At 45.5% G+C, this 17,821-nt stretch overlaps 1 pseudogene; it reads left to right on the plus strand.

Moving 5' to 3' along the window:
* The first annotated feature begins 3,000 nt into the window (after nucleotides 1–3,000).
* On the plus strand, nucleotides 3,001–3,227 carry LOC119253203 (cytochrome c oxidase subunit 6C-like; annotated as a pseudogene).
* Nucleotides 3,228–17,821: the final 14,594 nt, after the last annotated feature.

Here is a 17,821-nt window from a genome sequence, read left to right on the forward strand (position 1 = left end):
CAAGGAAATGGATTCTCAGCTGGAGCCTCCAGAAGGAACATAGCCCGGCTGAAGCTTTGTTTTTATCTCAGTTGTAGGGTAAGGTAAACGTATCAGGCTTTTCTGCCCTCCCGCCATTAGGATAGATGATGGAACCATGCGGTCCTGGCTGCATGCCTGATGGCAGGCACCTGGAGTATGGTGTGGGCATATAGATGGGATTCACCTGGGCTAAGACTGGGCTTTTAAAGGCAGTGTCACGGGGATGCCCGCAGAAGCAGAGGAGAAAAGCAGAGAGAACACTGGAGAGCCCAGACAGAGTGAAGACTTGCTGGGGGCTGGGAAACCTGCCAGCCTCCCGGCCCTCAGCACCCCTGCCTGCTGTGTACCTGGTGAATCCCAATAAAAACCTGCAAAAGCCACTGAGGGCTCCAGGACTCTGACTCCTTACCACACCTGCTCTGGTCATAGAGATCCTGCACTGTGCCCATTCCTACCATTACACCAGTAAAACCCATCTGTAGCACCAGCAAGGCACAAAGCAGTTTCTCCATGATCTGGGCAGACGGGTAAAGGAGAGTCCTGGGGCTCTTGGTGGCTTTTCAGGGTTTTGTTGAGCTTTTTACATCATTTGTACACAGCAACCTGGTACACAGCAGGCAGGTGGCGGGGCGGAGCCAGGAGGCTGGCAGGCCTCCCAGCCCCCAACGAGTCTTCACACTTTCTGGGCTCTCCAGTGTTGTCTTCTGCTCTCTGCTTCCCTGCTGTCTCCTTTGCTGCTCTGCTGGTTCTGCTCTTGTTCTGCTGGTGCCCCCGTGACGCCAGCCTTATAAGTCCAGTCTCTCAGCCCAGGTACACCCACTTACTCATGCCCACACCACACTCCAGGTGCTGCCATCAGGCATGCGTGCAACCCCACAGGTGTCTATCATTAATGCTAATGGCAGGAAGGTGGAAAATCCTGATAATTTTCACTTACCCTACACCGTCTCACACTCCTGATCTGCAGAGCTGTGTTGTTTTAAGACACTAAATTTATGGCAATTTGTTAAAGCAGCTGTAGAAATCTAATTTAGGGCCTTAAGAAAATCTGCATTCCCTTGCTGAGGAAGTGCTTTAGGGGGGCCCTACCGGGTCTTCAGCCTGAGAAAAAGGAGTTGCTCAGATTGGGAGAGAGGCTCTGCTAGCTTGGCCCACGGAATGTGGAGGCTCAAGTTTCTCAACTTCATTTAAATCTACCCAGCATCTCCACCCCAATTCTGGGTTTCCATTTAACACTTACCCTAGATCTCATAGGACACTGACAGGGAGAGGAATACAGTTGAATATCATTCTTCAATCTGTAGAATTAAGCCGTGAGTCTGGGTTTATCACATGGAGTCCTTGTGGCTTCAGAGACAGGCCTTTCATCTCGAAGGGCAGCAAAATCTCTCTTGTCCCCAATACTGCCTTAACTGAGGGTGTGACACCAGGTGAGCTGGTCTTTCTGAGGACCCTCCAGGGCAGTCCCCTCAGTGTTTGCTGTCATCGCTCCCACCGTCAAAACCTGTCACCACAAGCCCCAGTTGTCCCTCAATGATTACTTTTTTCCAGGCACAACCACAGGGATAACAGTGGTAGCTTTTATTGCCTGTTGTTATGGAATACAAACACCCCATTTTATATCAGTGTGAAGTCATCCCTGCCCTCGAACCCAAACTGGTCAGATGGCCAATCTCAGATTCTGATTTTCAAAGGTCCAAATTTTCTGAAATCTCTGCTTAGGTCAAATACTATAAGAGTCATGGCTCACTTATGAAAACAGAAACCACTCTGGGTACTTTAAACATAAAGGGATTTAGTACAAAAATTGATGATTATGCAACTACTTGCAAAGCTGGAGGAATGAAGGTCAAGGTGTCAGGTCATGGCTTTCCAGTTCACTGCCGCTGTCATCCAGAGGCAGGAACATGCAGGCAACCTTGTACAAGCTGCTGTCACCCAGAGGCAGGAACATGCAGGCAACCTTCCTCAACTGTCCCTCCACAGCACAGAGATCAGAACCCGGGCTGGAGCCCATGTGTCCAGCCAGTGTGTGGCCAAAGGAAATCTGGGTCTCGCGAGAGTTTGACTTGTTGGAGGAACATAAATGTGTTTCTGGACAAAAACATTAATTCAAAAGAATACTTGCACTCCTATGTTCACCACAGCAGTATTTACAATAGCTAAAACATGGAAACAATCTAAATGCCCCAAAATGGATGTCTGGATCAAGATGTGGTATATATACACAACGGAATGCTACTCAGCAATCAAAAAAGATAAACTCATGCCATTCATAACCTCATGCCATGATAAACTCATGGATGGAGATGGAAGGGACTGTGCTCAGTGAAATGAGCCAGAAGGAAACGAAAACTATCAGGTGGTTTCACTTTCAGGAGGACCACAGGGAAACCATACAAGGGATCGGGGATGCGGGGGGAGGCAAAACTAGCAGGCAAACTATAAATTGGAGACATTCATCTGGGGAGAGGGAGGGAAAGGAATCAAAATGGGAGGGGACAAGAGTCTCTGGGGATGTTTCATGGGTGTCTTGGTGGTTTATGGGGACAATACCAGAGAGGAGAAATCAAACATTGTACAAAAATGAACAACAATATAAAAATATATCAATAAATAAAATTTTTTAAGGATTTATTTATTCATACATACAAGAACCGGGGTACAGGTCAGATATGCCGGAGGGTGAGAGGATTCACCGGAGACAGAGTGGGGAACAGAACAGGCAGATTGATGAAATACACTGCTGAGGGGAGCAGCTGGCGCGACAGGAGAGGTCTGCCACGCCACGTGGGACCCTCGTCAGCCAGCCAGAATTGAACCCACACGGCAGAGGCTGCAGACAGCTTCACAGTGCTGCACTCAACCGCCTGGGCACCAGGGGAGCCCCAGTATATCAATAAATAATTTTTTTTAATGTGTCTTGACTTTCCATTTCTCCTTCAGTGTGGAAGGACGTCCCTGTGTAGAAGAGCCACCATGGCTTCCAGTGCTTTGTCCAAGCCTCAGATGCGAGGCCTTCTGGTCAAGCATCTTTGAGTTCACATTATTGGAGCATTTATTGTATCCTTGGGAGCTGCAGCTCTCTAAGTTTGCTGTGGCTGAACTAAGAAAGTAGGTATATACAGATTTCTACAGAAATTATGATTCCATGTAAGATTTTGAGGAGATGAGGAAGGCTGGGATCTTTCAGAGTGCAAAGTGATCTTGAAACATAAAGGATTTCTTTGACTTGACTTCCATGGAAGTTTGTCACTGACTTGTGTTCCTGAACTATGAAACGTGAATATTTGGGTAAAAGAATAATTTCTCTTGATAAATAAGCAAATACTGTGAAAAATAAAAATAAAAATGTGTCTAGAATCTGCTGGCAAGGATCCCTGGAATAAGCAGTCCCCAGGCTCAAGGTACCTGCTGTGCAGGTCACAACATAGAAGGAAGTTGAGAGGTGACAGGGCCAGGGAGCGGAGACTGGCGCAGACCCAGGGCAGAGAGAGTGCAGAGGGGCTGGAGAATGAAGATGGTAGGTGAAAACTGGAAAGAGAAGCAAAGAAGCTCTTGACTAACTACCTGACAGACACCTGAATTAGCCCCTGTTAGAGTCAAGGACATGGTAGAGAGAATCTGGAATTCAGGGAATTTCTATAGAGGGTTTTGTTTTGTCTAACTTAGATGAAGAAAAACAGCAAAATCATGCTCTGTAATTTTTTGTTTTATAGACAAACATTTGGGCCCTAAAATTTCTAGTAATCTCTCATTCTGTGAGATTGGCGTCAGCCCCTGCATCCCTGCTCCTTGATGGCTGTCAAACAGGCTTCCAAACACCATCTCTCCCAGCTAGTGACTGTGCTTTGACAACTGCTTCTAACTCAGTCATTCTACAGACATGCCCTAGATAGTGAATCTGTTAAATGTCCTCTTTTTATAATGATAAGAACACAGCACTGGAGCCAGACCACAGAGTTTGAATCCTGTCTCTGCCACTTAGCTTAGTGAGTTCCGGTAAGGTGGCTGAGGCCTCTTTGTGCCTCAGTTTCTGTATTTGTGCAATAGGGGATAATTGTGGCACCTAAAACGTAGAGTGATTGCGAATACTTAATGGGCATATTGAATGATTCCTGGCCCATAAAATACTCAGGGAAGACTATCATTAGTTATCATTTGAGCGTTTATTTGTGGGTAGCTTATATACGAGGGAGGAAGAAATGCTTTTTAATGGGTCTTCATAGGGGCTGACTTTATGAAGAAATATGTTTTTGGGGTTTTTTTTTTCATTTTTTTATTTTACATTTATCATTTTTTGCATTTTTTTAGACAATATTTGCTTCCCCCCACCTCCTCAGATTGAGTGCCCATGGAATTTCCTTCCCCAAGGCACCCATGCACCATCACCACAGTCCCTTGTGCTCCTCCCTCAATCCCTCTGATCCCTCTCCCTCCTCCTCCCCTGCAGGATGTCTCTGATTTATAATTGTCTGTTTTTGCTTTGTTGTGTTTTGTACTGTTATTATTTTTTTACACTGATGTCTTATTTGATTCCCCTATATTCCTGTTATAAGTGAAACCATCCAATATTTTTCATTTTCCTTCTGGCTTATATCACTGAGCATAATTCTGAAGCAATATGTTTTTAATTAGTTTTTTTTTAATTTTTTTAATAGAGGCATGTTTTATTTATTTATTTATTTATTCATTTGTTTGTTTGTTTTTTTTGTTTGTTTATACATGCACTGGGTACAGTCAGAAGCGCGGGAGGGTGAGAGAATTCACCAGAGCCAGAGCGGGGAGCAGAGCAGGCAGAAGGACCGAAGTACACTGCTGAGGGGAGCAGCGGGCAGCAGGAGAGGTCTGCGCGCCATGTGGGACCCTCCTCCGGTGGCCGGGGACCAGCCGGGGATCGAACCCGCGCCGCAGAGGCCGCGGGCAGCTTCGCAACCCAGCGCTCAACCGCTGCGCCACCGGGGAGGCCCTGTTTTTAATTAGTTTTTATACTTATTCAGAGTGCCTTTGAACAGGGCAAATAGAGACAGGAAAGTGGGACAAATACTCATTAGCCCTCGCTCTGTACAGCTATGTCTTTCCAAAGATGTACCAGGACCATGAAATTTTTTTTTTCTAACAAAGCTACAGTAATCAAAACAATATGGTACTGGTATAAAAACAGACACATAGACCAATAAGACAGAAAAGAGAATAAATCCACCCATGTATGATTAACTAATCTTTGACAAGGGTGCTGCAAATATATAATAGAGGAGGGTGAGTGTCTTCAGTAATATACAGCGGAGGAGGGTTAATGTTGGGAAAAGTGAAAGTGTATATCCACACGCAAAAGAAAGAAATTGGAGCTTTATTTGACACTGCACACAACAATTAACTTGAAATGGATTAAAGACTTAAGTGTAAGGCTCAAGACAGTAAAACTTCTAGAAAAACATAGAAGGTAAGTCTCTGGATATTAATCTTGGTCATGACATTTTTATTTGACAGCAAAATCACAGGTAAAGAAAGAAAAATAAACAAGTTTATTTATTTACCTAGACTATATCAAACTTAAAAACGTCCATACAGCAAAGGAAATGATTAACAAAATGAAAGGTGAGCTACAGAGTGGTTGAAAATATTTGCAAACCATATATGTGCTATGGAGTTAGTATCCAAAAAAATATGAGAAACACAACTGAACAGCAATAACAAAAACAGGTTAAAAAATGGGCAGAGGACCTGAAGAGACATTTTTCCAAAGAAGGCACACAAATAGTCACCAGGTACATGAACAAGTGCTCAACATCACTAACCATCAGGGAATGCAAGTCAAAACCACAATGTGATGTCACCTTACACTTGTTATCATCAAAAAGGGCTGTCATCAAAAAGACTATCAGTTATACCTGTCAGCCAGGGTGTGGAAAGGAAATCCTTGTGCAATGAGGAGAGGAATGTAATGGGTAGGAATGTAAATAGGAATGTAAATAGAAATAGAACTACTAAAGCAATCCCTCTTCTGGAGGTCATTTTATATATAAATATTTGTATAAATATATACACACAAACACACACATATGTGTATATATACATATATATATATATATCTCCAAAGGCAACAAGATTATTATCTTAAAGAGATATCTGCACTCCATGTTCATTGCAGCATTATTCACAGTTACTAAGAAGCAACCTAAATATCCATCAGCAAAAAAGTGGATAAGGAAAATGTTATACATACACAGAGGGAAGAGGAATACTACTCAACTATAAAAAGAAGGAAATCCTATCATTTGTGACATGGATCTAACTGGGGGACATTATGCTAAGTGAAATAAGCCAGGAAGACAGATACTGTGTGATCTGTTATATGTGAAATCTGAAAAAGCTGAACGCAGAGAACCAGGGAGTAGAATGGTGGTTGCCATAGGCTGGGGGGTGAGGGGGTGGCTACCATGGTAGGGTTGGGGAGAGATTGGTCAAAGGGCACAAACGTTCACTTATGAAAGTTTGAATACAGTCTAAGGATCTAGAGCCAGCACGCTGGCTATGGTTGGTAAGGCTGTCCTGTATAATTAAACTAGCTGAGAATAGGACATAAGCAAGCACGCGCGTGCACACACACACTCACGCGTGTGCACACACACACACTAACACACACACGTGAATTCAGCCAGAGGGAATAGTTAAATGGAAGTGCTTGTGTACCCCGAAAGAACCACCTGTTTTGTGTGATCCCATGGCACTTGTGAGTGCCAAGTCCTGTCAGCTGCCAGAGCCAAGTGATTTGAGATCCTTGGGTGGCAGCTGTAACAGTAGGAATGCTAGGCGCGTGGACCAGCAACTTGCAGGGAGATGCTGGGGACTCGGTTTGACTGTTGGAACGAGCCTGGGGGAAACTGTATGGGATGTGCCCACCAGCTCTTTGGAGCTCCCTGGAGGATCCCAGTGGGCTCCCACATGCGGGCTGATTAGAACCTCAGGCAGCAGCTGAGAAAGTGCAGTCAGCTCTCTTCCAGGAGGAGCTGGGAGATGGGCTTGTCACCTGCTCCCTGGGTGCTGAGCCCAGCAGGGGGTAGCCATGGGTTCTCTCTTTACTTATTATGGTCCCATGGGAATTGTGAGTGCCACGCCCAGCTGGTTATCAGAGTCAGGTGATTTGAGTGCCTGTCCTTCGTGCAGCAGTCATAGAAGCTGGGATGCTAGGTGTGTAGATAAGCAAGAAGCTGGTGGCTGGGCTTTATTGTTGGAGCAAGGTGGAGGAGAATGTAGGGGAAGCGTCCACAGGCTCTGGAAAGACTCTCAGTTATCCGCTAGAAGAAGCCAGACCCCAAACAGCAGCTGGGAAAGTGTGCAGTCAAACCCCTTTCAGGCAAAAGCTGAGAGATGTGTTGTAGTGCCAGGAAGGTACAGGGCAGGTTTTCTATGATCTGGGGAGATGAGTAAAGGAGAGTTCTGGAGCCCTCAGTGACTTTTTCAGGCTTTTAATGCTCTTTCTATACCATTCATAGGGAGGCGACCAGGTGCAGGGCAGGCAGGCAGGCCTCCTGGGCCCCGGTAAATCTTTCTTCTTTCTGGGCTCTCTGGCATTCTCTCATGGTCTTTCTGCTGGTCTCTGCCACACTCCGCTGCATGGTCCTCTGAGACACCGCCCTTACATATGCTCCATCTCTGGCTCAGGTGCGCCCACTCACGCACCAGGTGCAGCCATCAGGCACACATGTAAGGCCACAGGTGTCGATGGCAGGTGGGCTGAAAAAACCTGATCACTCCCATTCACCCTCTATGTGTATTTTGCCTGCTTCCTCTGCACTGAGCCTACGGTGGCAGACTGGGCAGTCTTTTTTTTAACATTTTTTTCATTTTTTTTTTAAGATTCATTTATTTATTTATACAAGCACTGGGTACAGTCAGAAGCGCGGGAGGGTGAGAGAATTCACCAGAGCCAGAGCAGGGAGCAGAGCAGGCAGAAGGACCGAAGTACACTGCTGAGGGGAGCAGCGGGCGGCAGGAGAGGTCTGCGTGCCATGTGGGACCCTCCTCTGGTGGCGGGGGAGCAGCCGGGGATCGAACCGGTGCTGCAGAGGCTGCGGGCAGCTTCGCAGCCCAGCACTCAACTGCTGCGCCACCGGGGAGGCCCAGACTGGGCAGTCTTGCACATGCATTTAACACGTGTAACTTGTTGGACCCATGAATTCCAGTGCTGCTGGCTCTTGGAGCAAGTTGATTTGGGGGTCCATTCCTCAGATGGCAGCCCTAAAAGTTGGGGTGCTAGATGTTTGGTCACTCAGGGAGAAACTGGGAGCTGGCATTTCCCTCCCAGTTGTAAGTGCTGGGGTTTTGGGCAAGAGTGTGTCTCAGTCTTTGCTACACATTTTAATGTGGGTGCTTTCTGGGTCACCATTTCTAGGTCACTCAACTAGCTTCTGGATATCTCTCAGAGAAAACAGAACATTTGGTGCATATGTGGGAGGAAGGAAGGTCAGAAACCTCTTCTGGCGCCATCTTGGTCACGTCTCCATCACCCAGGGATAGACAGGTCCCCTCAGCGTCTCCTATGGTGGTGTATTGGTGTATGTCTAACAGCCAGCTCTCTGTGGGGAAAAGCTCTGGCAGGCAGCACTGACTTCTGTGATGTCACTAGTCCCAGCACAGCCCATTTCAGGTGCCAGTGAGATGTCGCCTCGCTGGGCTCTGTGAAGACACGCCAACTGCAAACCACAGCAGTGTGGTGGCAGGTGGTCAGTGCACAAGGAAGTAACAAGTGGTGCTTATTACTTTTCATTAATTTATTTAAATTGCAAATGTGTATAATATAATTTTTAGGGCAGTTTTAGGTTCATGGCAAAATTGAGGGAAAGGTCTAGGGATTTCCGCTAGGCCCCAGCTCCCACAGAGCCCAGACTCCTATAATTTAATTTTTTAGCAATAAAGGCAGAACTTTTCTAACAATTTGGCAATCAGCTCATGGGGCCTGTGGACCAGCTCCAGCTCTTGCCGCCACCTGGGAAGGCTGCTATCAGGATCGCCCATAGCCAAGTGCTGCCAGGACTTCAGAAGCCCACATTCTGGAGAAAATCTAACTCTAGGGGCAGAGGCACCTGTATTCCTCCCAAATGCCTAGCTTTCACAGAACAGGGACCCATTAAATTTTATGCCAGTTAAACTTCCTTCCACCTGCTCTAGAAATGAGACATACCCAAGGAAAACATGTTTCTGCTCTGGCTCAAAGGGTGGGTCTCCTCAAATCTGACAAGTCTTCCATCCCTCTTCTGCTTTCCTTCCTGTTTCCTTCCAGAGGGAAGAGGACTAGCTGCCCATTCCCCTCAACATCCCCAGGGTATAAACCAGAGACACTGTGGGAGACCTGAGGAAGTTCAGGGGTTCTCAGAGCTCATCCAGGGCTCACGGGATTTCCTGCTTCCTCATGGGGCTAAGAGAGCTGCTCCCCACCATGGCTGCATCCTGCCTCCTCTACTCAGTGTATTTTCTCTTTGCTCTGAATTTTTAATTTTATATAATTTTTTGTTACAGAGCAGCACTTTAAACAACATGTGGAAGACAGCAAGGTATAAAGGATGAAGACCACTCAATCATAAATGAATGATTTCTTTACTTTCAAGCTCTAAAATGCCCTCCACTTGGAGGATACCACAGAGAGACTCACAGCTACTAGTCTTTTAAACACGCTGGTACTCCCTTATTCAAGCATAAGAGTAGCAGAAATAATAATGGTAGTTAATATTTATTAAGCCCTCAACAACTTGTTACTGACCACCCTTTTCATCTATCTGCCACATGGAACTTCCCATCACAGACAGATCAACTTCCAAGCACTTTCCCAGGACATCCTAGGATCTCGATTCCTGCCCCCTTCCCATCCAATACCTCACCTACTACCACAGCCAATTTTCTTCTGGCTTCTAGAATGTCATATTTTTTCTTATCTTGGAATGTAAGTTCCAAAAGAACACAAATCATTTTTTTTCACTGGAGTACAATGTCTAGCACGTAGCAAGTAATCACTAAATATCTGTGGACTGAGTCACCAATTGTCTTGTTAGTTCACTTCCCTCAAGCCTCAGATGCCTTAAATATTCTTTCACCCAAAAATCTGAATGATCTGAAAGAGCTCCTTTGTCAGGGAAACTTGCCAGGTTTCTGGAGACACTTTGTTTGATTACCCATAGTAGGGGGGAAAAGCTCTGTAGAGTCCAGCCCCAATTTTTTGCCATGAACTGTGGATGAAGGAATTGACAATCCTTAGTTCACCCACTAGTCTTTGCTGTGTCCTCTTTGGGCAGCTGCTGTTGTGTCAATTCTGCTGCCTTCACCCAGTATCTAAACAAGATTCTACTGTAAGCCCTTGCTCAGTTGCCCAGCAGACTGGCAGCATCCCAAGGGCATGCACTTCCTTTATCACAGCTTGTCAGGCACTCAGCACTGGTAAGAACAGCTGACATTCCCCACAGTGGAAACATTCCTATGAACTCTTCAAAAATAAAGAGATGAACACCCTATCCAGAAGCATCGGAGCAGGAACTTTCTTTTCCAGCTGTCATCACTCCATGTGTTTCATCCTGTGTGTTCTGTGTGTACTGCTGAATGCTTCACATCCAGTGCCCTGTGGTGCAACAGCTCTCACCATAACTGATTCCAATAAAACAATGAATGTGAATTTAAGAAGAGATGTGCAACACACACATATACTCTTTTACAGACAGACACTATCTGAGCACCGGTAATAGTAAAACTAGTGAAGTAATTAGGAATGGAGGAGTTTTGAGTATTTTTACCTTTGTTTTAAATACAATTGGCGGACCTCCCTGGTGGCACAAGGGGTTAAGCACTGCACTATGAAGCAATCCGCAGCCTCTGCAGCATGAGTTCGAACCCTGGCCAGCCAAGGAGAAACCCACATGGCAAGATAGAGCTCTTTTGTCTCGCCCGCTGCTCCCCTCAGCAGTGCATTTCAGTCAGTCTACAGTTCTATTCCCCACTCTCTCTCTAGTGGATCCTCTCACCCCCCCACATCTCTGGCCTGTACCCCAGCTCTTGTATGCATAAATAAATAAATCTTTAAAAATAAATAAATAAATAACTACAATTCAGTTGGTGTGCTGTAGGGTGGATCATTCACAGAATCAGGAGACTTTACCTCACGACACTAGGATGTCTGGCACCATGCCAAATACTAGCAATAGGAACTAAAATGTTAAATCATGTCTTAAACATCTGTGAAAAAGATGGCAATTTTGACAACATTTATCTGCATGTCCAGATCAGCAATGAGTCAACAATTGACTTCTACAGGAAGTTTGGCTTTGAGATTATAGAGACAAAGAAGAGCTACCATAAGAGGATAGAGCCCGCAGATGCTCAGGTGCTGCAAAAAAAATCTCAAATTCCCTTCTGGCTAGAATGCAGATGAGCAAAAAACAGACAACTGAACAAATTATAAATGAACTTTCTTATACTTGCCTGTCGCCAAATAAAAGAGAGGCCCATTGAAAAAATAAAGAAATAAATACAATTCGCTGTAAGCTAATGTAATTTAAATTTTTATGATGGTTGTGTTACAAAAATTCTCGAAAATCAAACAAACTGGGGTCTTTGCTACTGACACCAGCAATAACACTGTCTCATCTTCTCAACAGTCACAGCCCAACCCCTCCACCCAACTCCCACACCCCAGAAATCCCAGGTCTACCCCTGAGTCTCTTCTCTCCCACTCATTCAAGGTGTATTTTACATCCCTACCCAGAGGGCCAGCCCCCATTCCCCATTCCCATAATCTCACTTCATATGTCCTTCCCACTAGGTTCTGTTCATCTGGGCTTTCTTCTTACACTCTCGCTCCACCCTGTTCTTCTCATCCAGGAAATGAGATCTTGAACTAGAACAGGTTTTTAGCCCCCAGCTCTGCCTCAGAGGGTGGGTCCCCTCTGCTTTGACAGCTTGATCCGTAAAACTGTACTACTTCCTCCTCCTCCCGGGGGCCTGCTAATGGGCCAGCTCATGCTCCTCCTAGCCTCCTTACCCCTCCTCTCTGAGTTCAGGTATTCTGTCTCTTGCTCACAGCTGGAAGACCAATAAGCCACATGTCCAGCCCCTGCCCAGCCCAGAAGATTCTATAAAGACCTTCCTTGAAAGTGAAAGAAAGTGATAACATTCTGTGGAGGGAGCTGAAGGGACCAGAGATCCAGCCTCTCCACATTGCAGCTTCAGGCCTCCTCTATTGGGGTTTCTCCTTCAAGTTAAGGACCCCTCCTTCGAAGAACCCAAACTCCCAGCACTCCGGCCTTGGGCCTCCATCTTGAGACTCTTCCCAAGACCGTGGTTTGTTTCTTTTCCTTCTAAGCCTTAATCACATCTGGGACTTAGAAGTCCTCCCTTCCTGGATTGGCAAGCAGATTGTCTCAAGATGAAGAGAAAAACGTTTTCCTTTACATGCTGCCTGTTGTTTTACCTTCTTCTACTTTCAGGAAATGGTAAGTGATTTGATTTAAAAGAAGATAATCTTGGGCTTTAGAGATTTTGGGAGAAATATTGACAACTCCTGGGCTATACATTCTGTCCCATTGTCTCTCATTCTCATCACAGGAACAGGAATCATTATTTTGTCCTATTCTCTTCAGTCCAACCTATCATTTATTTCTCCATTCTGTCCCCAGTAATGAGCCTTCTGTCTGGAAGTCTGGAATATTTCTTCTGTAATAAATTAATGCCAAATTGACTCACATTAGAACTAGGAGGGGTTGAAGAGTTAGGGACCCATTTCCTGTGTCTGGCAGTCACCCAGCCTCTTGTTACACCTGTCAGGAGTGCCCCACCCTCACAGGGCTTCAATTATTTCTAGAATTTGCCCTAACGTGGCTTTGATGCATTTATTTCATTACCTGAACAATACACAAAAAAATCTATTCCTGGGCCTCCCCGGTGGCGCAGCAGTTGAGCACTGGGTTGCGAAGCTGCCCGCAGCCTCTGCAGCGCCGGTTCGATCCCGGCTGCTCCCCGGCCACTGGAGGAGGGTCCCACATGGCGCGCAGACCTCTCCTGACGCCCGCTGCTCCCCTCAGCAGTGTACTTCGGTCCTTCTGCCTGTTTTGCTCTCCACTCTGGCTCTGGTGAGTTCTCTCACCCTCCCACACTTCTGACTGTACCCAGTGCTTGTATAAATAAATAAATAAATCTTTAAAAAAATATATTAAAAAAAACTATTCCTTTTCTGGCTAGCTTTTTATCTCAATTTTTCACTTAGTTTCTCTCTTAACTCTCAGTCCATTTGGAGGGCAGTTTGATATGTATGAAAGAACCCATCAGCGCCCTTTTTTTTTACATTCTTTATCTGGCATGCATCGTGAATGCTTAGAGAAGAACTAACTCAGACTCTTGTATGCCAGCACACACAGCTGTCACACCTGGACATGGAAGGCTAAGTGTTGGCTCTAGGGTCAGGCTGCCTTCGTTTGAATCCCTGTTCCATGGTCTGCTAGCTGTCTAACCTGGGGCTTCACCTGTGACTTAACTTTTCTAAACCTCAATGTTCCTATCTATCAAGTAAGGGTGGTAACAGATCTTATCTCATAGAAGTATTGTGAGGAGTTGATTCATATGTGGCACTTAACACAATGCATGAAACATAATGAGCATTCAATAAATAAGAGTTATTATTGTTATCAGTGTTTGTAGCTGCAGAACCAAATTTCTAATGATAGTAACCAGTCACCTTTTCTTAATAAGATGTAACTCACAGTGCTAATGTAACCACCTCAGGGAATTCCACTGCTGATGCCTCTGGGTCAACCACACTGTCCAGCTGGAACACAACGACGGACCCCCCTGGGTCAACCATGATGTCCAGCAAGAACTCCATGACCACACCCTCTGGGTCAACCACGCTGTCCAGCTGGAACACAACAACAAACCCCTCTGGGTCAACCACAAAGTCTAGTGAGAACTCCTCAACCACACCCTCTGGGCCAGCCACGCCGTCCAGCTGGGACACAACGACGGGCTCTCCTGGGTCAACTACGAAGTCCAGCAGGAAATCCATGACCACCCCCTCTGGGTCAACCACGAAGTCCAGTGAGAACTCCACAACCACACCCTCTGGGCCAGCCACGCCGTCCAGCTGGAACACAACGACAGGCTCTCCTGGGTCAACCACGAAGTCCAGCAGGAAATCCATGACCACCCCCTCTGGGTCAACCACAAAGTCCAGTGAGAACTCCACAACCACACCCTCTGGGCCAGCCACGCCGTCCAGCTGGAACACAACGACGGGCTCTCCTGGGTCAACCACGAAGTCCAGCAGGAAATCCATGACCACCCCCTCTGGGTCAGCTACACCATCCAAAGGAACTAACACAACAGCTGTAACCTCCAAAGTCACTAGTGCTAGCACTTCCCCTCCACGGACCACGGGAGAACCTATTGGGCACCTGAAGCCATGGGAAGTTGCACTCATCACTCTGGCCTCCATTGCAATGGCTGTAATTCTCTCTGTTGCTCTACTCTTCTATTTTGTAAGTTCCTGACATGTAAAAAACCCTTTTTCTTTGGAGAAGAGAGCAGGAAAGTGAGAAAGGAACAGGGCCACTGTGAGGGTAAGAGGGGATGAGAGTTAGACACAGAAACAGCAGGTTAGAACTAGCAAGACAGAGAGAAGCTAGTAGGTATTTGGAGGAAATGGATGAGAGGGAGGAGACCAAGAGTAATGGGGAAGGGAGTGCTGGGGGCGGGGGTGCCTAGGACTGAAGAGCACTGGGGTTGGGGCCATAGTTCTGAAACTAATCATCCTTTTATTTTCTAGAGAAATGCTCTGCACCGAAGAAACCTCTTCAACATAGATTCCTACCCCCACAGACGCAGCAACCATCCTACAGCCGTGGAGCTGACTAGGACACATGTGCGGCCTTGAGGGGCCTGGAGGCAGAAACACCACTGTCCAGGGAGGGAGGGAGCTGGCCTGGACTGGAGGGTGGGCCCAGTGTCCTTCCTGTTGTCCTCAGGGATGCTCCTTCCAGTTCTGCTTCAGCTCCCCACAAGCCTCCCTATGGCCCGCTGTTTCCAGACCAGAAAAGGAAGATAGTAGCTGCAACCGAGTTATTAAATAGGTCAATAAATATGAAAAACCTAATACATATGGGAGCCACTGTGTGTGTGTTTGTACTCCTCTGAAGAGGGTCCCTGTGTCCTAAACCTGCATTTCAGGTTTTCCCAGCTAGCACATCGCTAGAGTGAGGTCTAGAGGCTTTGTATTTTTCTCATTTCCTTCCCTATTTTGTCCCCATTCCATGAGGCCTCTGGGTAGGGCCAGGCATGTTGTGAGGTGGAGGACTTGCTAATGGGACTCCCCACATTCCCTGGTTCCAGGATTGGGCTCTTCGCTTTGAGGGCAAGTGTGAGTTGCTACCTTCTCTCCTGTGGACACGAAGCCCAAATAGTCATCCTGGGCAGGGAGAAAGTGCTCCCAGGTTTTACAAGGGCTGGTGCAGCCTAGCTTGCCCTGCCAAGAACGAGGCTGTCAGCAGACCCTGCTCAACCAGACTTTAGAACACAAAGCCACCTGTCAGCGCTGTGCTCTTGCTGAAGGCTGTGACCTTGTCCAGGCTTCTGGACTCCCTTGCGCAGTATCTGCATTCCACTCACTCTTCCTCTCCTCGGCTTAACCCTGCAGAGTCTCTTCAGCTCATATGGTTCTCATAGTTTCTGTCATTGCCAGAGCCTTCTGAACACTGTTGATGCTGTTTGTGTACCTTTTACAATACTATTAACAAAACAATTTTAAAAGGCTATCTCAAAATCAGACCCAAAACCTAACTACTATATGATTCCATTTGTCTGAAATTCAGCAACAGACAAAACTAATCTATGGTGACAGAGATCACATCACTGACTCTCCATGGGAGGATGAGAATTGTTAGGAAGCGGGAACTCTGAGTGACAGAAATGTTTTATGTCTTGAGTGGGCTATTGTTTTGCATAGGTATTGTTTTGCATAGTCCAGACCATGTGACTCAATAATCAGGAAGAGGGTCCTCCCTGGTGGCGCAAGGGTTAAGAACGCAATCTATAAAGCAATCCACAGCCACTGCAGCACAAGTTCAATTCCCGGCCAGCCAGGGAGCTACCCACATGGTGCAGCAGACCTCCCCTGACTCACCCACTGTTCCCCTTAGCAGTGTACTTCGGTCAATCTGCCTGTTCTGTTCCCCACTCTGTCTCTGGTGAATCCTCTCACCCCACCCCCATCTCTGGCCTGTACCCCAGCTCTTGTATGCATAAATAAATAATTTTTTAAATAAATAAATAAAAATAATAATCAAGAAGATTTGTGCATTTTGTTTGTGCTTTTTACCTCGGGGAAAAAAGAAAAGAATATAACAGTGGGTTTTTTTTTTTACTAGATAATATTTGGTTCTTGAAGGTTTTATTCTCTCCTGCTTTATAGTCCTGATGTCCCTGTCCTTTACCTTAAAATAATCATCACATTTCTCACTCACTTTTCCATCTACCCATTCACTGCATTTACTTAGCACCTGCTTGTCACCAACTCACAAGAAGTTGGGGAGACAAGGATGAATGTGTAGGTCACAATTTGTTAAAGGACTCAGATAAATTTAGGCCAGTTTATCAAGTACCTGAGAAGGAAATATGTAACTTGGCCAAAGACAGGAGGGGCTGATTCACATTGAAAATGACTTTCCTTTGGATTATAGAGCATTAGCAGGCATTATCAAGGAGAAGGGGAAATACCGGGTAGACAATCACTTTATGCAAGACAAGGCACGGCACAACCAGAGAGTGATCAAAAAAGTTGTGGGGCAGGATAGAACAGCAGAGGAAGATGAGGCTTGGGGTCAGCCGTATGGGTCTTTGAATTTTTTATTTCTTTCAAATAATGATAACCATGTCTCCCCCCTGCTGCAACTAGAAACTGGGGGGTAGGCAGAGGGGAGGCTAGGAAGTATCTTCTTCATTATGACATGTTTTAGAGTTAAAAAATATACTTAAGAAAAATATATTTATCAAAGCAATATACATATTCAATGCAATCTATCAAAATTCCTATGACTTTTTTCAAGGAAGTATAGCAAAAATTGAAATTTGTGTAGAATCACACAAGATCTCAAATAGCCAAACCAATTCTAAGAGAAGAAGAATGGAGGTATTATGGTCTCGGAGTTCAAATTATGCTACAAACCTATAGTAATCAAAACAATATGGTAATGGAATAAAAACAGACACATAGATCAATGGAATAGAATTGAGAGACCAGAAATAAACCCACACTTATATGAACAGTTAACCTATGACAAAGGAGTCAAGAACGTACAATGGAAAATCTCTTCAACAAATAATTTTGGGAAAATTGGACAGCCACTTACAAAACAATGGAACTAGACCACCATCTCATACCAGACACAGAAATTAATTCAAAATGAGTGAAAGACTTGGATATAAGACCTAAACAATAACATACACAGGAGAAAGCTTAAGCAAAACACTTTCTGACATTGGCTTCAGTGATGCCTTTGGGGGGGCTCAACTACAATAGCAAGGGAAACAAAAGTAAAAATAAACAAATGGGACTATATCAAACTAAAAAGCTTCTGCACAGTGAAAGAAACTATCAAGACAAAAAGACACCCTAATGAATGGGAGAAAAATTTGTGCATCACACATCCAACTAGGGACAGACAGCCAAGATCTATAAAGAACTCATACAACTCAATAAGAAACAAATAACGTAATAAAAAATGGGCAGAAGATCTAAATGGAGACTTCTGCAAAGACATACAGATGACCA

This window comes from Talpa occidentalis, unplaced genomic scaffold, assembly GCF_014898055.3.
Source record: "Talpa occidentalis isolate TD23 unplaced genomic scaffold, MPIMG_talOcc4v2.1 talOcc4.2, whole genome shotgun sequence".
In the NCBI taxonomy this organism is placed as follows: Eukaryota; Metazoa; Chordata; class Mammalia; order Eulipotyphla; family Talpidae; genus Talpa; species Talpa occidentalis.